Genomic DNA, 22246 nt, shown 5'->3' with positions numbered 1-22246 from the left:
TCAATCAATGAAGTAAAACCTGTTCTTGCGTGCTAAAACATACCATTCAGTCAGTTTGAGTGCGCCTTCTCTAACGCCACTTATGTTAATTCCGCGCTAAACTCCTAGCGCGCGGAGTACTAAAAGTGCCGCGTGATTTCGCGCCCGTCATTCGAACGAACTAACTCACCTCGACACAGCGCCTAACTCGGCTTCCGCCTGGAAGTCGCGATCTGTCGGTGTTGGCTGGCGCTGGTCACGAGCTACGTGCTCAACATGACGATCGAAGCCTATGCAATGGCAGACAGTTGATGAGTCAAGCAATTAGCGAGCTTAATTCTTTGAAACCGTTTCTTTAGGAGCGCTGGTTTTGCGGCACAAGGGCGCGTACGTAACCACGCGGCACCTTTGTGTTTACATGAGCGACGGAAGTCAACATCGTGACGAGATGAAAACAAAAATAATTACCTTTGACGAGCTTTACAAGCAATGGTTTGAATAGGCGAGCCACTTCAGGCGTCACTAGAAGTGCACGTGGATGTGCAAAGCAAATGTTTAGGAATTTAGTCTGCATTGTGGTGGTGCCCATGAAAGTGCTTCAGTAATTGGATAGGCATGCTATCTTTCCATTGTAATCTAACCCTCAATGGAAGGGTCAAGAATATTCTAGGGGATATAAGAAGCGAAACCTTTGTCACCCCAAGCAAAGGTACGCCACAGGGCTCAGTCATTTCACCCATACTGTTTAACATTGTGATGCTTGGCCTGGCCAGGGAACTAGGCGAAATCGAGGGCATACGACATGCAATGTATGTGGACGATATCACAATATGGGCCAACCAAGGAACGCTAGGACAAAAGCAAGAGAAACTGCAAGAGGCAGCAAACCGCGTAGAAAACTATGTTAAGGCAAGAGGCCTGGCTTGCTCCACAGAGAAATCGGAAATACTCAGAATTGGAAAGAACCCCACCAAGGCCGAAATCGAAATAAGCTTAGAGGGCCAGCTTATAGCGGAAAAGAACATGATAAGAATTCTAGGAATGTGGCTGCAAAGCAGCGGAAAATGCAGTCACACAATTAGCTTACTCCAAAAATCGACAGATCAAGTAAGCAGGATGATTACGAGAGTTTCAAATAGAAGACATGGCATGAAATAGGCGGACACGATCAAGTTGGTTAAAAGTTTAGTGCTCAGCAGAGTCACATACTCGCTACCTTACCACTTGATGAACAAGCTAGAAAGAGAACAAGCAGAAACCATACTAAGGAAGGCGTACAAAACGGCACTACACCTACCGAGGAATACTTCAAACGACAAGCTACTGCAGCTAGGAATACAAAAGACGTTCAGCGAGCTGGCAGAAGCGCAACTAAACACACAAATAGCGAGACTTTGGCAGTCGGCTACAGGAAGAATGCTTCTAAAGAGACTAGGATACGATACGAAAGGGGCAATTGATCGACAGGCAGACATCCCAGACAACGTCAGACAAACCCTCAGAATAAGTCCAATTCCACGCAACATGGATGCGAACCTACACGCAGCCAGAAGGCACGCAAGGGCAGATTACGTGGAAGGCCACCTGGCAACACAGGAAAACGCGGTGTACACGGATGCAGGGCTATACCCGTGGGACAAGCACACTAGAACACACAGAGTAGCTACGGCTGTAGTAGACTACATGGGAGAGACAATCAGCTGCGCAACCATAAGGAATTGCACGGTAGCGGAGGGGGAAGAGGTCGCCATAGCGCTTGCAGCGACCGAAGGCTACCGAAGTAACAGATCACTAACCATATTAACAGACTCCAAAGCTGCATGCAGGCATTACATGCAGGGGAGAGTCTGTAAAGAGGCCCTGCGAATCCTCCTCGGAGCAGGAACCCTCGGAAATAAAGTGAAACACAAACTTTTCTGGATACCGGCCCATACCGGGATAGAAGGGAACGTGAGAGCAGACAGTCTAGTTCGCGAGATCACATACTGAGCTGGACAGATAGAGCCTCTCGAGAACCCTACAACGGTGGAGCCGACGTGTGCGGAAATATTAAACTACTATAGAGGGCAGAGAATCAAATATCCTCCGCCACACACACTACTTACACAACAGGAAGCAGCCGACTGGAGAAGGCTACAAACCGGAACTTTCTATAATCTACACATACTAAGTAAAATGTACCCGACGCAATACAGAAACTCCTGCCCATGGTGCGGAGAAATACCAACTCTTTACCACATAACATGGGAATGTAAGCATAACTACACATTCCATAAACATAAAAACCCGAGTGCGGAGCAATGGGAGGGCCTGCTCACCAGCAGCGAGCTCACCGCCCAAAGGGCAATGGTGCAGCACGCGTGCGAAGTCGCCAGGCTCAGTGGAGCCCTGGAATAGGGGCACACCCGTGCTGAAGAGCCAGGCAGCAAGCGCAAGACGGCTCACCGCTAAACCCCTTGATAGCATCAATAAAGTTTCTCTCTGTCTCTCTCTCTCTCTCTTTCTAGGGCGGTGGCCGGCCTACTCAAACTGGTAACAAGAATATGCAATGATGCGTACCATTTCTTAAAATTCGCATTAAAGAGACATAAAGAGGTAAGTAAGTCGACATGTATTAATAGATTAAGGTCATACCAACAAAGGCAGTCTTATCGTACTGTGATCAGAGGCTTGGTAAGCCAGGAAATTAGGAAATAATTAGCAGTCGTGAAGCTGCCTTGAAGTTGCAGCACAAACTCGCCATTAAGTTTGACGACACCTTCTAGCACCTAATCAACATTTTACCTATTAAAAACTGATTAGGTTCTATTATGAATTAGCTACCAGCCGTATTTAGCAAGTTTCGATAACTTTATTGCGCGACAACGACCTAAAGGTGTCGATTTGCTTCAATATCGTTCACATAACATCGACGACTGGCGCTCACTTTCGGCTCAATAATAAAGCAACAAGCTTGGCCTTGAATTTCTCCTCTAGTATTCAACATCTTACAGCAAAATTAACGAAAATAATATCTTCAGAGCGACATTATCAGAACACGGAACAATTTACTGCTTCTATTTAGCGTCTCTATAAAGGAGATCAATGGAGAAAAACATTAAATCAGTTCAGACGGATTAAACATTCTCGCATCATTCGATGTTCGTTAATTTCGTAGCAATAGGTTAATTACTAGAAAATGAAATAAAGGTCACCTTCCAATTTTTTTTTTACTTCGCACCGAAACCCGCAGGGCCAGTTCGGTTTTTCTCTATTTATTATTATTATTTAGTAAGTTAACTAGGCCAGAGCGCACGCCGTCCAAATCGATGACTTTAGGGCGAGCTGGTACGGCGACTGCAAGGTGGCGTCGCCACCCGCATTTCGTTTTTGGGACTTTTTCTCACAGTAAGCCTGCCATTTATTAAATTTAATCAAATAAATTAATTTCACTTGTCCAAACCAGGATCCGATTATGATGGCACGCCGTACTTGGGGACTCCGGATTGATGTTGACCAGCTCAGAATGAGGCCGCCGCGGTCGGTATCCAACCGACGACCTCGAGCTCAGCAGCGAAACGCCATGGCCACTACGCTGGTGCGCGCGCGCGCGCGTGTGTGTGTGTGTGTGTGTGTGTGTGTGTGTGTGTGTGTGTGTGTGTGTGTGTGTGTGTGTGTGTGTGTGTGTGTGTGTGTGTGTGTGTGTGTGTGTGTGTGTGTGTGTGTGTGTGTGTGTGTGTGTGTGTGTGTTGTGTGTGTGTGTTTGTGTGTGTGTGTGTGCGTGCGTGTGTGTGTGTGGTATTGTAAAAAATGCAATTCACTAAAAAACCCCTCCGATATTACTTTTTCTCATTAGGATCTCTTTAAGGCAAAATCAATCAAAATTTATCACTAAGATCATCGCGATCATCCTCCTACGCTGTAGTATGCTCCCCCGGACTTCTTCTGTATATGTTTTCGGAAAGTGACAGGTCAGAGCAACGAGAAAACATTGTTGGCCATGCTTATTAAATATGTTCATTAACACGCTAATGACGATAATTAGCTTTGTAAAGGCATCGTCACTTTCCGCATGCATTTTTCCTGCCGGTTAGCCGTCCTATTCAGGAACTCGTGGTAGACGGCCTCAGGCCTTCCTGGCACGATGGCGATCTTTACGCACCAAAGCCACCGGGTGGCCAGATGTCCCGCGTTCGTTGACCGGGCGGTGCCCACCGGGTTCAATCGAGACTGGCGCCTGCGTGCCCGTGCGAACTCCTGCGTAAAGACACCGCTGCGGTCGCAGCTGGGCGAGAGTTTTCGGTTTGTCCGTATACTTGGCGCAACCTAGTTTTTTTAGATTTATTAGTCCTCGAAAGCCAGCACTTATATGCAGAAAGAAGTTTGAGCGTAGCACTCAAATGGAACTTGCTGCTATATTAGGATAAACATTATCAGGTGAGAATCAAGACCGCGATGGCGTTCATCGCTACGGAATGCCGTAGGCCCTCGACTGCCGTACGGGGGCAGGCCCCGAGTGCTGAATATCTTGCCGCAGCCTTTGATATGTTGCAGGGGAAGACTGTGCAAACGGTAGCGTATGCGTGCACGGCGCATGCGCATGAGTGAGGGCAGTACTGTTGCGGAGAGGACGAAGTCGAGGTGCATCGCGAATGAGTTCTTGGGAAGGCGGCGGTGTCCTCTGTGAGATTCTGCTGATGTCGCAATATGTGCATTCAAAGCAATGTTGGACGTTGAAGTATGACTTCTTCCTTTTCTGCTTCTGTAGCGCACGATGTTGTGTACTGTTTTTTAACTATCTCTAAATGTATATGTGTTTATAGTTTCGTTCACGGTGCGCATATTGTTCACTCACTGTGTGTGCGGCAAATGTTTTTTTTTTTTTTTTGCGTAATTTACGGGTGTGTTTCGAGCTACCAATAACACCACAGTGACAAATCGAACCTGGGGCTATCGCCTCCTAAAGGTCCGCCCGCTATATGGGTCCACTCCAGTCGTGATCGCCCGCCCTAAACCACGCTTTCGGTGGCCCAAACTGCACCTAAGGCCCGCGGCAAATCTCTGCCGGGATACCTCGGGGCATAAAGGAGACACCGGCGTACGGGAATGACCGTGCGCGCTTTTTTTATACCCCCCCCCCCGCCCCCCTGGCGGCGTCTTAGCAAATGCCGCCGGCTGGGCTGTTGGCCAGGCGCTCCGATATGAGCGCGTAATTGGCTATTCCATCCTCCCGCCTACCACGCCGAGCTTACTTTTCCTTCACGATCACTTCCCGCTGGCAATGCCCGTACTCACGTACACCAACTTGCCTCGCTCCGAGCTATTCCGTTTGCTGCCTGGTGGTCCGTTGTACGCTGTTCCATGGACCTCGACGTAACGCACCCGCTTGGAGGGCCAATTACCGTGGAGGTGTTTCGGTGCGCTACCGAGCATCGGCTGATGTTCGTTGTCCGCAGGGTCCCTGCTGCGCCTCGTAATTTTCTCCCTGTCCAGTAATTAACTCTAACGACGGTGCTTTTCTCTTTCCTTCGTAAATTCTTTCGATCGCACTCGACGACCTGCTCGACATGGTGACGCGAGGTAACACATTGATCTATTACCTGGAGTAAAGAATCAGATAAAAACATATCTTACGTTTGCAATACCTTCAAGGTGGAGTTTCCTCCAGAATATATTCTTAGAACGTAAAGCAATAACTGCTGAATGTGACCTGAATCCGATTGAAGAGGCCGACAACTTTTCGTTTGAGCTCCAACGGGGCCGGACAAAGCTTCTGTGTGGTGTACTGCGACAGTTACTGTGTTCAGATTTTTCTGGCGCCTCTAGCAAAACGCACCAGTGAGCATCATTGAGCTTTAGATTTGACTGATCTCCAGACTTCAGACAACCTTCTTGAACTAGTCTGCGGAAAGAGGTGCATGCCGCAAGAAGCACACACACAACACATAGAAACAATCACGACGAAGGGGGCGTGCGTCTTCGTCAGTATTTTGTACCATTTGTGCGTGTAGTTCCAGCGGCAAATGAGCCTTTCTTCCGATAACGTATGCCATTCGCTGGCCGAGGCATATTTGGCATTGTTTTCACGAACCGAGTTGTTCTGTAATTACTTAAATGCCACAAATATAGCGGTAAAAGGGCGTAAAATATCCGGCCAAGCAGCAAACTTTTCTGATTTCCGGCCTTCTTGTTTGCGATTACGTTTCCGACGGCTTTTATACTTTCACATCTGCATTCATGCGTTCAAGCAGCGTGCTCACGTTTGATGTGCTTCGTCGTGCGGCTCCAAACAGAACGCCCGGGTGCTTCCTCAGCACACTGGCATCTGAGCTGTGTGCGCCGTTTTTAATTTGCAGCCTACTTTGCAGTGACAGGCATGTGTTCTGCATTTGTTTGCTCATCGATTCCGTTTTTCGTGTTGCTCCTGTGATTTTGCTCTCTGAGATTTGTAATCCTAGACGCAACACAAATCGAGCATATTGTCCTAACGTACCCATTGCACACATTCGCCCAATTTGACGCGTAAAAGTGAGCGCGCAATCATGAAACAACGTCCAAGATCCCAGAACGTTGAAACGTGCCAACCGATCCTGATTAGCACTCTAAGAAATCGCCATGTGTACATCTGCGCACAAATAAAAGAAAATGGCAGAGGATGGGCTATTACACGTCCCTGAAGCGCAAATCGCGCCATCTGTCCTTCCAGACGCGTAACGATGCGAATGGGCGCATTCAGACCAACTATGGCGCATGAAAAACAAAGCTCGACAAAGAAACTGCAGTGCCACTGAACACGCCCACCGGTGTCGAAATCGTGATTGCCACGCGGACTGCGGCGCTGAACGTCTCTGCTCAAACAGACCACACTGACAAACACAGTCACGACGTGCAAAGCCTTCTAATCCACTCTGTGCCGGCAGTTGCGAGGCCGGGCAATTTACTGCGGAGCCCGCGGTCAATGAGAGGGTGGCTGGCCAGGAAGCAGACGGAACGGATTTAGAGCACGTCACTTTGTAGCTAAGTATACATGTCTGTCACCCGCGATCCCAGAAACGCTGTATAATATATATATATGTATATATATATATATATATATATATATATATATATATATATATATATATATATATATATATATATATATATATATATATATATATATATATATATATATGTGTGTGTGTGTGTGTGTGTGTGTGTGTGTGTGTGTGTGTGTGTGTGTGTGTGTGTGTGTGTGTGTGTGTGTGTGTGTGTGTGTGTCGGGGCAGTTGGAACTGCAGACGAGAGAAAAAATTTATCATGCCACGCATAACGAAGTCACCACTATTCACCTTTTCCAGGCCCAAATGGAGATCTCCTGCGTTTAGCTCGGAAGAAATAGTGTTGGTCGGCGTGGCGCGGCCTGTACTAGGTGTATATTAACATATTTTTGTAACAATATAACTTTTCTTTTTCCAAAAAGCGCGCGTTGCACATAAAAGAGTTCCTCGTTCTCACGTCAATTACTTGGAGGGGTGAACGTTTCCCTCGTGACGAATCACAATGGGCAAATAGCTGATCATCAAATTTTGACAAGTAATCTTACTGACGAAATCCGGCTTGAATTCCGAATTGAAGCCGCGCAAAGCTGAGCCTTACAGGCTGAGCGTGTGTCCTGTCGCCAGCATCATATTAGTCACATCGTTCAGAAAAATAGCGACATTGCCACATTGACAATGCGTTTAGTTTTCTTTGGGAAGTCATAGAGAGAGGATTTCTATAAGAATAAAAAGCAGAACGTGAACACATTTTATGGCAAATTTTGGTGACCTCGAAATGGCTGCTGGGCTTGCAATTTCTACTTAAGGCGCATGACTTCTTCCGTACAATCCAGTCAGGTAAACGAACGAAACGAATCCTGGGGGAATACGTTTTCGGCTTAGCATGGATATACCGAATGATTGTCTTTTCTTAAATTCGTCGTGCAAGGCAAGCGTCATGTGTGCGTAGTGCAGCGAACAGAAGACATTTGTCGCGCTATGCTCATTTCACCGTGGAACCGTACAAACTTACTCAAATATCACCCTTGCTGACGTAGTAAACGTTTTGCTGTATATATTGTCGCCTTTAAGCACAGCTAAGGCGATCAGGCTATCAAGTGAGGGCGCTGGGCACCCGCCCTTCCCACTAGGGAAATCAATTAGACCATTGCCTATTACGAGTTTTGAAAGGGCGGTTTTTCATTGCAGTGATAAAATTAATGATAATAGACTTGTGTTCAAAGTATGAGGGATGTTCCCTTCTACCATGATTCGTGTTTCTTGTTGTTGTTCCGTCTTATTTTCTTTTTCGAGTGTATATAACGATTGCGTGAGCTAACGGGCCCATTATAGCTTATTTTTTCTTCATTATAATTTACACAAAATTGCTGTTTTTCCAGTGAGTGAAATTAAATTGTCGGAAGCTTGTTGCTTCAACTTATTCAGTTCAACACCGGTTAAGCCTAACCTACCTACCTACGTATAGTCGCAAACTTTAGGAACATTCATAAAGTGTCAAAGTGCCAGCTCCTTCAACGGGGTGTGCACCGATTTCTTTTTTCTTTTCCTAAACCAGCCAACTGCCGCAGGCAGATCGCTGAAGGTAAATTTGGTCGGGTCCTTCACAAGAATGAAACGCTGCGATAATATGATGATATGGAGAAAGTGCCGCGATAATAAATACTTTAGTGCCTGCACAGATCATTAGAGCGATCATACGCAATCATGCAGTAATATAAAATTCATCCAATCATATAGTAACCGTTCATATGCCTGCATCCACCGCTCTGCTTAAGAGCGATCGTTGAATTTTTCAGTGAGATAATCTGAAAGTGGCCGGCAAATCTTTTCTTCGGCTCCTTTTATCAATTCGGCCATCTTTTCGTTAGGTGGGCGGGAGTACAACTTAAGCTGAAACTGAAAGAGAAACAAGTTTTCGAGCTATATTGACAGATTGTACTTCAGCATGCAGTTCTGAACAAGCCATTCTAATACTGTCAAATTGATGAGCAAATTTTATGTAAAAACGCAACAAAAAACGCCTGCACAAAATTAACATGCCAGATTTAGTCAACCTCTGGATGACGCTGATTAATTATTGAATAATAAAGAAGAATCATATTGCACTTGTAAATAAGCGAAACTTAAACATGGGAGCTTGTGTGCGCTTTTCTGCACGGGTGTGCTTAAATCAAAAACTCTTACTTTGTAACGAGACCGTCCGCACTTCAGTAACTGAGAAATTCAAAAAGCGAAGATTGTCCTCCATTGACTCCGCTAAAGGGCGGTCCGTTCCCGCCAGAGAAATTAAGGAAGACTAATTAAAGATGATTACAGTAATATACGCTCTTTTATTATTCCTCTTTATTTAGCATTTAAGTATACCACGTCATGAAGCAAAATTGTTTTCTTAATGCTGCTTCGTTCTCTTCTCCAACTGCCGCGCGCGGCATATAATAAAATCTTGCATCTCTTTTTCTCTCCGAGTACCTACAACGTAAAATTTGATTTTTCTCGCTTTTTCTCTTTGTCCCTTTACCCACTTCCCCTGTGCAGGGCAGACAACCACAACTACCTCTCGTTAGGTCCTTTGCCTTTCTTACATTTTTTTTTCTTTCTTTCGCTTGGCTTCAGGCTTAGGATCTTTTCGCAGTAGCCCCTCCGATTTACTGTTATCTAGTTCGAGCTATCGCACCTCACGCCACAACTAGTGCGCCATATCACGAAGACCATCACCACGCACGCCTTCTCAAGAGTTCAGAGAACTCGCAGTTTAGGGAGTTCAGTTATCGTTTACCCCAACCTGCATGTTTTCTTCGTGCGGTGCGCCGCCTTCCTTTATTTCTTCTTATCTTCGTGAGGTCAACTCCGGTTTACCGGACAGGTGCGCCCAAGCAGCGGGGCGGGGTACACGCGACATGCTCGCGGTGATGAGTGATGAACGACGCACCCACGTCATCGCTATTATTGTGACGCGTGGAGGCAGCGGTCTCGTGGGCAAAGGCAGCCGCATTGACGGGGCCGACGACGTGTCGGCTTCAGCTCTCGGCCTCTTGGAGTCCGTTGGTGGAGCCGGTGAAAGGTCGTCGCAATTAACCGTGACGGCAGGGTCACGGAGTCGTTATCCCATGTGCGCCTGCAATCTGACGTCTTCAGCTTTACCCTCGTTCCCCAAGCTTGCGGGCGTTTCACGAGCGCCTATGTCTCGCCTTCCCGCATGTGGTGTAGCGTCTCGTCAGCTGTTGTGACGTGACTTGCTTATCGCGCGAGAGCATCTGGTGGGTCTCTGGGCAGCACCATGACGATGGCGCTTTGTCTCAGACTGGGAAAAAAAACAGGCTCATTTGAACGAAGTCAGCCTTCCGTTTCTTGTTTTGAGGTGAATTAATGTACCGCATATCTTCTTTGACAACTTCTCAAGATTAAATGATGCTGCTTCAGGCTGTTCAGCGCATCTTATATTGCATCGCAATGAAAACCTAGCTACGCAATGCTAGCTTAGCTTCCATAGGGATCATAGTTTGAAAGGACGATTTGCGGCCGCTTAGGCTCCATAGCAGTACAGACTTACTACAGAAGCCACACCTCAATGTATGACAGTAACTCCGTCTTCAGCGCAGTGACATCTGAAGCTTCGAAAAAATACTCTGCATAAACGTACTGTTCAGCTGAAGCAAAGCAGTACCATTTCCATAAACTGAGTCGCTAAGTGAAGATATCTTGATAAAGTTATCTAGACGAAAGTACGCTGACAAAGGAGAAGACGACAACGAATGTTCTCTGTAGACTCAATAACAGCTAAAAATTTAGGGTGAAAGAAATTGTAAAGAAATCGGCCATTTGAATGTTCAAGGATGCCTCTCCTTGTGCCCTATTCTGTCACAGATCCGGTGACAAACGAGAAAAAAAAATGCATGAATGACAAATCCTATCTAGGTGTACGGAACTTACTCGTGCGAAGCGATACCTGCAAGTACGCACTGCTGCCAGTCGTTATAACGTTTAACGAAATTCGCCCTTTGTACCAACGCAAAGCAAACACACAAGTGTAAAAGCAACGTGCGTGAATAGCAGGTGGCGCTGAGGAAGAACGAGTTCAAATGGGGCGTTTTTCGTGGGACGACCGATGAGCAGAACATAGTTCCTAAACTTGACTGCTCGTTTTGTGTGCATGTCCGCTCGTCTGTTTGTTTGCTTCTTCATTCAATTTTTTTTTTTTTTGTGCTGCTGCTCCCTGCGTGCAAATCCAATGGGTAAATGAGTGTCTCCATTGGACCGGTCTTTAACACCGCAGGCTACGAGGACCGCGCCTTTACCTAGGCCGCACCCTGGCGTGTTTCACTTGGCCGAGCGGGTCGTCACTAGAACCGTGTACGGAAAAAAAAAAAAGATGGGCTAGAAACGGTGAGGCCAAAATGTGCGCCGAACTTTCCTCGGTCTCGTACAGCCAGGTTAACCCCATACCTAAACTAGTAGCCGCTGCCGCTCTCTTGTCGTCAATACAGATTTATAGTGTAATATCGCTTCGGACTGCGTTAAGGAGGCATATACGCTTTCTTCACCACGACCCATTTTCTTCGAACCGCGTGCGCGCAGATGTCTACGCAGCACGGAGCCCGCTCACGGGAGCCAGTGCATGACGAGCTCAATTAGGCACGGCTTAAACAGAAAGAGAGAGAGCAGCGTCCTTTCTTTTTAGCAAACAACGCGAGCGCATATCCACAGGCGGCGCCTCTCGCCGCGAAACCGCAGTGTATGCCGAGAAGCAATCATATTTATTTTCTCTGCGCAACGCGGTAGAACGCGCATGTATAGCGCCCACTTGGGTTCATTTCTTCTGCGTTCATTTTCTTCGTGTCCGTACCCCTTTCGCGATCTCGGCGTCAAAGAGAACTGGGCGTTTCTCTGGGGAATGCTCTTCTGCCTCCGAGGAAGATGCGATCGAGAATGAGTGATTGTTCGAGGCTGGTGGGTCTCTCTCTCTCTCTCTAACTCGCCAAGACTTTCTGCGAGAAAAGTGATTCTCGCCCGGATGAAACGAGGTCAAGGTGCAGGCGAACTGGTACAGCGATGCCTGGACGCGATCGCGTCGCTCCAGCGGTCACCAGACGGATAGCACTGTCGCAGCTCCAGCGGCGATCCGAGAATTTTGTTCGCCGGCCTCTCCAGCGTATAATTACAACCGTGCCCGCAGCGGCTTTTCCTTTTTTTTTTCTTCTTTCTTTCTTTGTTTAAGCAAGGGGGCAGGAGGGATGTACTAATAACTTAACTAGGGCGCACGGTAACGCCAGCCTAGAGCCCACGCAAGAATTTATCATTAGTAAAATCAGATAAACCGACAGCAGTGCTCGACCCGACGTGCAGCCAAGAAAGATCAATCGTTAAATAATGGTACCGCGCCTCATTCGGCTCCTCAGATCGTCCCGTTTGAGAACATCTATAGAGATATATATGCGTCACTGGACACGCATGCGTACCACTGGTGGTGGCTTATTCAGCGGCCACGGCATTTTCCTATTGAGCGCGGATCTACACGGGCTCGATGCACGGCCAAATCTGACGCGTCAAGATGGTGCGTCCGTCTGTCATTCCGTGTCATCTATAGCTTTACCCTTGAAACACGAGTGAGTGTCAACTCGGCCAGTGTACTATTCTTCTTGAGATGGGAGCCGAGCGCAAACACTCGCGGGTATTTGTACGTTTCGGTGAACGTACAAGTATTCGAACTGGTCAAACTTTATCCCCGACGCTCCACGGTGAAGCCTCGCTAAGTTATTGTCTAGCTCATGGACGTAGCACTCCAGCAATCACTTGCACAATGAACATAAATAGCATAAATAGCAAAAAACGGTGCCTCCGACAGCCGCAAGTGTAGCGATCGGACCTAACATCTTATCAATCACTTCTAGTATTAGCATCAGTATATGATGGATTTGTATATAACCTACTGCTTATTTGAGAAAAGCAGCTTCTGTTCAGGCGCTAGGTCAGGTACATAAATAAGCTACACGTAGGAAGATGAACTGGCTGCGGATATTCCAAATGAGCAATACGTCTACCTAGATATCTACAGTACGCAAAATGACATGTGCACTTGAAAGTCACATTAAGGAAAAAGAATAGCTCAGACGTATTTCATAGCACCCACTTAAAATGATACGTAGAACCAAGAGAGACCATTAGCATAATGATACCATGCGACACATTTAATTGTAACTGTTTTGATATTAGGCCTACGGTGCAAATTGTCCTGTGCGTTTTTCTTGCAAATCATTTTATATGCGTCTATCGTATTCAAGCGCAAGAACAAATTGGATTGAATTATAATCTTTCTAATGCGCCGTATTATGCACCCATCCAAACGCAAGTGCCGAGCGCCTGCCAGGCAGCAAGGTCACCGTGAAAGTAGAGCCAATAAAACGAAATAATCAATTGAGCTTTATCAAACAAACAAAAAAAAAAACTGACAGCCCTTCCATTATATACTGTGAAGAGGGGTGCAAGCGAAGCTCGGGATCCGCGGCTCTTCGTTGTCTTAACACCTCGGCTTCGCGCTCCCTCACGGCGAGGTCGGCGCGTTGACGACGAGCCCTTTCTCGAGCAAGTTCCTAGCGGCGTCCATGAAACACCGCCCCTTCTTTGGCTGAACACACGACGCGCGGGCTGCTCCCGCTGCCGTTCCTTCAACGCAGCCTGCTCTTCGGCAGAACGAACCAAACGCAGCCACCCCATCTGACTGCCGGGCCTGAACTCGCGGGAAACAGCGGGCGCGAGGCTATAGCTACACGTGTTTACACCCTTTCCCTCCTCTGGAGGGAGGGGACGCCTGTGATTGGCTCGCGCCTTACGCTGTGTCTACTTTTTCATGCATATAAAGCCGCCATCTAAAGGGCGCGTAAAATGAACCGACCGTGGCTGAAATGTAAATGTGGTGGCCGCGCAACCTGGAGGTCGGTGGAGGAAATCCGCAGCCCGACAAGCAATTTTATTTTCGCGGAATTTTGAGTTTTTTTTCTGTACGGCAACACCAACACCGACGCCGACACGAGTAAGCTTTGCTTGAAGAAGCTTAACAGCGTAAACGATGTATACGAAGGACGTGTGTTGTAAATTTTTTGTCGTCTAACCGTAACATTACACACTTACCCTGCATTTTCAAAGCAGATGAAGGTGATCTTTGCCGTACATAAAAGCGGTGCAGCAGACGAGTCCCCTCTACAACGCGTCAAAATTCATTCAACGGCAAACTTGTCTTATCTTCAATCATGTCGTGCGCTTCAGTTTACTCTCAGGAGCTGAAGGTTTGTTACTCGTTGATCAGTAGACACTGCAGTCGGAACAGTCTGTTTGTTACAATGTGAACTTGTGTTCAGAAGATAACAACGAAGAGAATATTAGGGAAGCAACACACAGAAACAATGGTAAGAATGATGCAATCGTGTTCTACTTGGGTGTAGTCGCATGCACGCACTATCACCACCTCCTTGCGAGAGGATAAAAGCCATGCAGTTTCACTACATGAATATTCTGATCAGATCGTGCTCGTGGCGCGAATCGACATGGCTAATAATCCTCTCCACTGTTGTTTTACAGCAAAGTTGTTAGCCTCTCAGTGGTCGGCATTCTTGGTGTCCGTCCATGAGCAGAATTTATCATCAGCGGCAATGGCTCGTTCCCCCCTAAGCAAGAAAAAGTGCATTGGCTCGTCCTCCTCGCGACGCAGAGAGTACCAGCACTCAGCAAGCTGAAGCGAACAGTGCGTGCACTCATTGGAATCACGCATACAAGCTAAAGAACAGCGTACGTTTCAATAGAGAACAAGCTCAAAACAAGTATCTATCATCATCAGCAATGGCCGTAAGCAAGCAAAAATGCAATGGCTAATATCCCCCGTAAGGCAGAGGGTACATGCGCTAAGCAAAGTGAAGTGAACAGTACGTACATTCATTGACATCACCCATAAAACACACAGAACAGCATACGTTTCAAAGAACATCAAGTAAAAACAAGCATTCAAACCATCAATAAAGCTTTGCATATCCCCCTCAGCTGTTGTAGTGGTGGCTTTGGACATCCAGTTTGGCAGCGCCGGGATGGCGAGTCAACTTTTTTATTCCGTTCTTTTGTATCGTTGTTACCAGCCACTTGTGCCTTTTCTTTCTTTGTTTTCATAACCTTCTTGAGATATCTTTTTGTGAAAATCCATCGTGAGCTATCATCTGAATGAGTGAGTCAGACATGGAAACATGTAGACGCAAGAGTTACAGAGCAAATGCACGGCGTATAGTGGGATCATTTTGCTCAGAGCGAATTCCTCCCGCTTAGTTGACGGTAAAAATTAGATGGCCGCCATAGCACGGTCATGTTATGTAGCGGTGTCGTCAGAGTACAAATTGCTGAGAAATTCAGGTAGCACAATTGTCTTCGCGTTTTTTCACAGGTACACCACTTTCAACACAATATTATCTACCTTTCTTTACTTTGAAGTATTGTCCATCCCGCGACATGAGATGCCCACCAAGTGTTTAGGCGCTTTTGGCCGTCCCTACGTGACTCCGCTTGCGTGACCGGATGTGTTCCATCCCACTGACTCCATTACAGCTCGAGGGCAGCCGGCGGAAGCACCGACAATGTTTGTTTTTATGGTTTCTAATTCGCATGTCCTGTCCTTTTGTTGCTTCTGCAAGGTGCTGCCGCTGCCATCATCCTACACTATTCCATGCTACTTCCATTTCAAGGTCACTTATAGTACGGTTCTTGTGGACATGTATTGGGGTGATAATTACGTATGCGTGTCGCTTCTGCTTTCTCAACTTTTTTTAACGTCGCATTTACAGCGGAGAGTGGCGCAACGGTTTCTGCGCAGCGGTGCAGGCCGGCGTGAGACGCCGTGCGACGGCGTGGTGGATTTAAGATTTAAATGCTACGCATTGTCCGTGCCCAAAATTTGCTTCCAAGTGTGCAAATAGGTGATTGTAATATAAAAATTACCTTGTGTATATCCAATTCTAACAGGGAACCACATTTATGCGCGGTTTGTTTTAATCAGTAATGACGTTCTTTCTCTTTCTCACGTAGCATTATACCAGCTCTATGCTGAAGGTCAGCTAGCAATTTGTAGGGCTCCGGCGATGAAAGTAAACGCCGCGTTACTCTAAGCCTGCAAAACAGCCGGTGTGCCGGCCGTCACTAAGATTTTCATTTTAAACGCAAGCTACTCTGCGTCTACCTCACTGGAATGTACATCATCCTTGGGTTGTTTTTCTTTTCTTTTACACAGTAATCTTTAACTCTTACTTCTCATGTCGTCTTTTACCACCTCTACGTAGGGGGCCAGCTAGAAGTTTCTACAGTTGCGGCGGTGAAAGTCGATGGCCTAGTCCGCGAACACTGCCTCCGAGGGAGCCCCGGAGCGCACGTGTGACCAGGACGTCGGTAATGAATCGTCATAAAGACAGACAGACTTCTAGTGTAATTATGAAGAATATCTGTCCGTCCGTCCGTCTGTCTCTGTGTGTTTCTTTCCAGAATGCGAGCTAAGAAATGGTTTGCGCTCTCCTTCGTCACGCCAGCTGTGCCTGCGTGCCCAAGTCTCATGACTACAGAAGAACCCAACCTTTTGTCTGTGTGCAATACAGGTTAAAAGGTGCCGCTTAGAAGAGGCATTCTTTTGGTACGGTTTGAGCTATATATGTTAGCTTTAAATTTTGCAGAATCCGATAAACGAAATGCGGACAGATTGCTTGGTCGTACACGGAGGTTCTTAAGGGTGAGGTGCCGTGAAAGGCTGTAGTGAGAACAACAAATTAGAAGTGATGAAATCTTACGCGTTTTGGTTAGTCTACCTTTATTTTAGTGTAGAGGACCTGCGTTGCTGAGCCTTCGTGGCCGTCTGTAGAAAGGAGGTATTAAATAATATTCTGGAGTGGAGATAATGACCTAAAGGTGAAGCCGGCCGCCACCACTTTACTAGAACAACCGTGAAAAAATGTTCCAAAAGCAAGCCAATGGAATTAATACGTGTCAACTTCCTTGCACTAGCCTTACGCAGCAACGTCAGAAAGCAAGAACAAAACACACATTGCCCCACTACACGCTGGAGGCATTGTCAGTGCACAAACAGACCAACAGAGCGAATGCATCCTGTTTATATATGAAGCAGCCGCAAACATCCAGAAGGGGCCCAGGGTTGGAATTGTTGGAATAAACCATAATTCCACAAATTTTCACGGGCCCCATCGCTGCTCCCAAGCCAGCGTTTTATTAAAATTGAACACGCGTCCTTTTGTCAAGCAATGATCGACCAGTTACCTCTTTGCATGTCTATCACGTATTGCCTTTGTGATGTCCTCCGTGTGGGGCTTCATAAGCCATACAGTAGTTGACACGCCAATCCATCCCCATTTCCTGCAGCATGTGGTATGCTGCCTTGTAATAAGCTGAAACTGGAGTCCCTTAATACTTCTTGAACTTTCCTTGACAGGTCAATGTCTTTGAATCGACCGATTTATATAATATACGTGCGAATGTGGTTACAAATGAAAAAAAAAATAATATTAAAGCAGTGACGAAACAAGCCCTCTGTCTGCATCTTTTGTGTTGCCGTTGTGTTTATTTTGTGCGCTATTAAATTAATATGGGATACCAACAAGCCCAAACAAACACTCCTTAAAATTGTATGCTAGCTGACATGCTAGCTCCAAATTCGTCCAGAAGCACGAAAGGGGAAAACCGAACGCCTCAAGTATCGTAGGCCTTTGCTGAATGGCACTCAACCCAGGGCACGTGAATTTGGAATCACCGTCACACGATGAACATACCAACGTACAATGTTCTGCAAGGGATCGGTCGAAACAAATCCAACATTGCGTATAACTGTGACGTGTGCACAGTTTTCCGCTGGCGCTCAGAAAAAGTAGCACATGAGTCCTAAGGCACCCGTAGCAGCCTGACGCCATGGTGAGCTTCCATAGGAATCGGGCAGTACGTTGCGGTAAATCAATCTCCTCTCCGTCTGCGGACGTGGCTCGTTAATTGTCCAGGATTGCTGTCGACCGAACCCTCCAGCGCCGAAGGCAATAACCGTACCACGGAATCCGCATGGTGGCTCAGTGGCGTTCTGCCACCGAGCACGAAGTTTCGGATTCCATTACTGGCCGTGCAGGCTATATTACGACGGGAATGGAATGCCAAAACGGTCGTCATAAAGTTATGCCAGTTAAGGAACCCCAGATGATCCAAGTTAACCGGGAAACACGTGTCTCTCATATAGCGCACGTGTTGCTTCTGGACGTTAGACCAACACGTGGAAGGAACCGCAAGCAGCGTCGATTAGACGCATGAAGTCGGTTTCTTCTTCCGCCAGCATACGAGGCTCCACCGTGCATCCCTCCACCGAGGCGAGGGGAGCAAGGCGGCACGAACCGTGTGAAATAAATACACGGAGGAGTGCTCGAAGTGGCGACGGTGCAGTACGCCAGGTGGCCGACGGAGGAGCAAGAAGCCACTTGACGGCGGCCATAGGAGGAGAGCGAGCGTCCCTCCATAAATCTCGCCACCAGCAAATTTCGCTGCCAGGAGCGGTGGCCGCGGCCCTCGCTTTTCCTGCCTCCACTCGGAGGAACCACATTCCACGCGAGCCATGCGGCACCACAGCAGGGGTGGTTTGACGCGTGCCTACGCACTTGCATGCACGCGGCTTGCACAGCCTAGGCGGCATCGCGATGAAGCCTGGCGCGCAGCAGGGGTGGCATGGAGACCCAGTGACTCGTGCTTCGAGAACGGGCCTTCTCAGTTCACGCTGCAAAGTTGCCGAGCACGAGTTGAGAAGTTGAGAACACACACGCGAAACAAAAGGCGGCCTACATAATCAGAAAACTTATTTTGCGCAAGAGCGTTTCCTTGGTTGACCCACCGCATGCGCGGCAGGAGCTAGCATCATCGCAGACATGTGTGGATCGTCGGCCCGAAGAAAGAAATTCGCCAATGCTCAAGGAATGAAACTTCAGTTATGGGAAGACACCTCTGCATAGCCGTAATAGGTGGCCTGGTTCCCAAGTATGTAGAGAAAATGTTACAGGCCCATTGCAAATTTGTATTACGCAATGTGCCTTCACTTGGCAAATAGCAACTGTATTTTAACACAGCCCACTTAGCTTCGGATATTTCTGCAGCAAAGGCAAAAAAAGAAAAAAGAAGAATCGTTTCTTCGGAGAAACATAACGGAGAAAACATCACTAGCGCGAATAAGGACGCGGTTCCGAAATAGAAGGTTCAGACATCCGTCGTGTAATATCCCCCACGAGCAAGGAACTCCCTCCTATTCATTAATACAAACGCTCGTAAAGTCTTAGCGCTGATTTCACCTGGAACGAACGAAGGTTCCAATCACGGCCTCGGGAAAGTATACAAATATATGTATAAAGAAGCTTTCTATGAGCTTCATGAAGACGCTGTAAAAGCCGAACTCTCCTGCAAAGGAGGAAGACATGTAGGAATCTCTTCTGAGTATATAAACTTTTAGGTAGGACAAATCTGTTTCACTCCTCTGTTTAAATAAGAACACAGCGAATAATATGGGTTCATGTATTCCAGCACAATTGCTGAAACTCTGTTCTGGAAGCCAAGGTTGGCCGTCATGCATCATCAGGGACGAACGCATTAAGGTTTTTAATTGTTCCATTTTGCTGTCCGCAAAGACCGCCACAAATAACGCTAGCAGGTCATGTACTACCTGCAGAAATTGTGAAAGTTGCAACGACGCACGAAAATACCGAGCGAAGGTCAACGACGCGTCCCTCGAGGTTTGAAAGGAGACAACGAGGAATAAGGAAATCTACAAAGTTGAAAAGAAAACAGCGTTTTATTTCTAATGCCTGCCTTCACTCGCTTTCTTTTTTTCTCTTACAATACGAAACAGATGAGGCAGCACTAACCGCCTTTCTATGACCCCATTCACTAAGACACTTTCCGCAAAATGCTTGCAATGCCAAAGCAATAAAAGATGCTACAACCACCCGAGTAGTGTTGAGGAAGTTTGTAACAGCAATACGCTGAATCTGGCCGCCTGCAGCTCAGTTCAGAAGAGGCAAACGACCGTGTAAAACACGACTCAACTGGGAGAATGAGTTTTCTCTTTTGTTGATGCAGCATCACGAGCGGCCATTGTTGTTCGGGAGCACCCTTTTGCAATGCGGAGAAGGAACTCGCAGCCCATACAGGCACCGCCGCGTGTGGTCATGCAGTGTACAAACACTGGCGAGAGTACAACGACGGTCGGAACGCGTACAAAAACGTACGCTGACGTCGTTCGGCAAACCGTGTCATGCCGACCTTGAACGAAGACCTCGTGATTGCTCAGTAGCTCGCGCCGGGTTTCAGGACGCCAACGTAACCGTCAGAACAATCACAACAGTTTCAATAACGGTTTAGCAGCGTTCCCTGACAATGGCCTTTGCGCCCGTCGGAACGAACAACTGCAATAAGCGACCGTTGGACGAAGCTGACTCAGAGCTGGGAAACGTACCGTCATTCACTAACGCGAGAAAAAAAGCAAGACCATGAAAAAAGAAAGAAAACGAAAGAAGAGCTGAGGGGAACCTTTCTTTCGCTCGGCGGCACGCGACCGGTCCCCTAGAAACCGCTGCCCAAGCGGACCATGTACAAGGTGTAACCCCGTCAACTTGTTTCTTCTTCGGACAGCACACTCAAGTCTTTCTCCCTCTTTTTTTTTTTTTCTTTTCCTGGTCCTCGATTCGTTTTTCGTACTCGGCGTGCGCACTACACTTGAGCTCTAGGAGGCGTCGCATAACGGTCAGGCTTGCCTTTCGACAACGCTCTGCCCGAGCGACGGACCAGCACGCAGCTTCTTTTGCTGTCCTCCCTTCTCTAAACCATGCGCAGTAGCGCGCACAAATTCTCCAATGCCTAGGTCGCGGCGCGAGGGAACGACGACCCGCTTGGAAACAAGCGGCAATTACGGCCGCGCGCGTTCGCTACGGGCTTGTCATGTCCATAGGCGGTGTGGACTGCTTTTAGTGTACCGCCATAAAGGCCGCTCGTTTTTTCAGGGGCTTGTCATTGGCTCTGTTTTGTTTGTTCGAGTTTTGTGGTCTGCACTGACCTCCTCCTTTTCTTTCCACGTGCCAAGGAACGAAGATGCAGGTTATACTCTGCACCATTCTCTGTTTAGGGCTTTGCTTTTGAAGCTTACCCCGCTGTCTCTGCGTGGATGCGACCGAGTAGATTACAGAGCGCCGCATCCCGTCTTTGGAAGTGACGAGGCACCGAGCCGTGCGGCCCGCCCGGCCCGAAACAGGTCTCGCAGCCCGCATGGACACGAGCCGCACGTCCGTGGAGACCTCGCAATAGAAGCACGCGCACTACAGCGTATGCAGGCGCATTCCCTCAGAAAGTGACAGGGGCGGAAACGTCTTCGTCAAGAGCTGCCTCTGCTTCCGCGATGCCATGGTGTACCTCCGGTCGACGTGCAAGGGAAGCTGATTCGACGCGCTTCCTCAGACTTTTCACGTGTATCGCTGCCGCAGAGCGAGCGAGGGTAAACAATGTGCGTCGCCTGTGATGCAATCCGAATTACATAGGATCGCGCTATTTCGCACGCCAGTGCTGAGTAACATATTTCTCTTCGTTCGCGTGTCTTGCCCGATCGCGCCCGTTGATCTGTTAGCGTTATGCTCTCATTTCGCCCAGCTCTCAAGCTGGAGAAATTCGCGCCCCCTGTTCGTGCCCCCATCCCCGAGGCGCGGCTGTGACGACCGACGTATCTGGGTCGGGCAGGCGGTGATTTATGCTGCGTGCCCGTCGCCATCGTTGACGTTCGCGCTGTGTATAGCGGCAACGCGAGAAGGGTTCCTTTGTTACTTTTTCTTGCCATCTTCGCACGCACCTGTCTCCCTGCGTAGAGAAGGGAACGAGCCTGAGTGGAGCCCTCGATACCGGTCTTGTGTATTTGACACCCGGGAAACTGCACTCCGGATACTTCCTTAATCCTGAACAGGAAGAACAATGCCTGCTTCGAAGGAGCCACGGCAGTGGTGTAAGTAGCGTTGCTGTCGTCGTAGGTATAGCATTGCTTCCATTTAGTTGAGCTTGTGGTTTACGCCCACTGCAGCACATCGAGAACCTAAGCATTGACGCATAAAAGTGAAACGTGCTTCTTTTGAGACAGGACTTGTTGTCTATTTTTACTTTTTATTCTTCTTTGTGGACATGTCACATGTAGAATATGACCATCCCACTTAGGAGCCGCT

General features: G+C 47.7%; 1 pseudogene; it reads left to right on the top strand.

Annotated features, from left to right (window-relative positions):
- The window catches only part of LOC126540817 (deoxynucleoside triphosphate triphosphohydrolase SAMHD1-like), a 50088-nt pseudogene extending 28340 nt beyond the window's left edge, over positions 1–21748 (top strand).
- The last annotated feature ends 498 nt before the right edge of the window (positions 21749–22246 follow it).

Source organism: Dermacentor andersoni, chromosome 2, assembly GCF_023375885.2.
Source record: "Dermacentor andersoni chromosome 2, qqDerAnde1_hic_scaffold, whole genome shotgun sequence".
NCBI lineage: Eukaryota > Metazoa > Arthropoda > Arachnida > Ixodida > Ixodidae > Dermacentor > Dermacentor andersoni.
The sequence above is the reverse complement of the archived record's forward strand: the minus strand, read 5'-3'. Positions and strand labels throughout refer to the sequence as shown.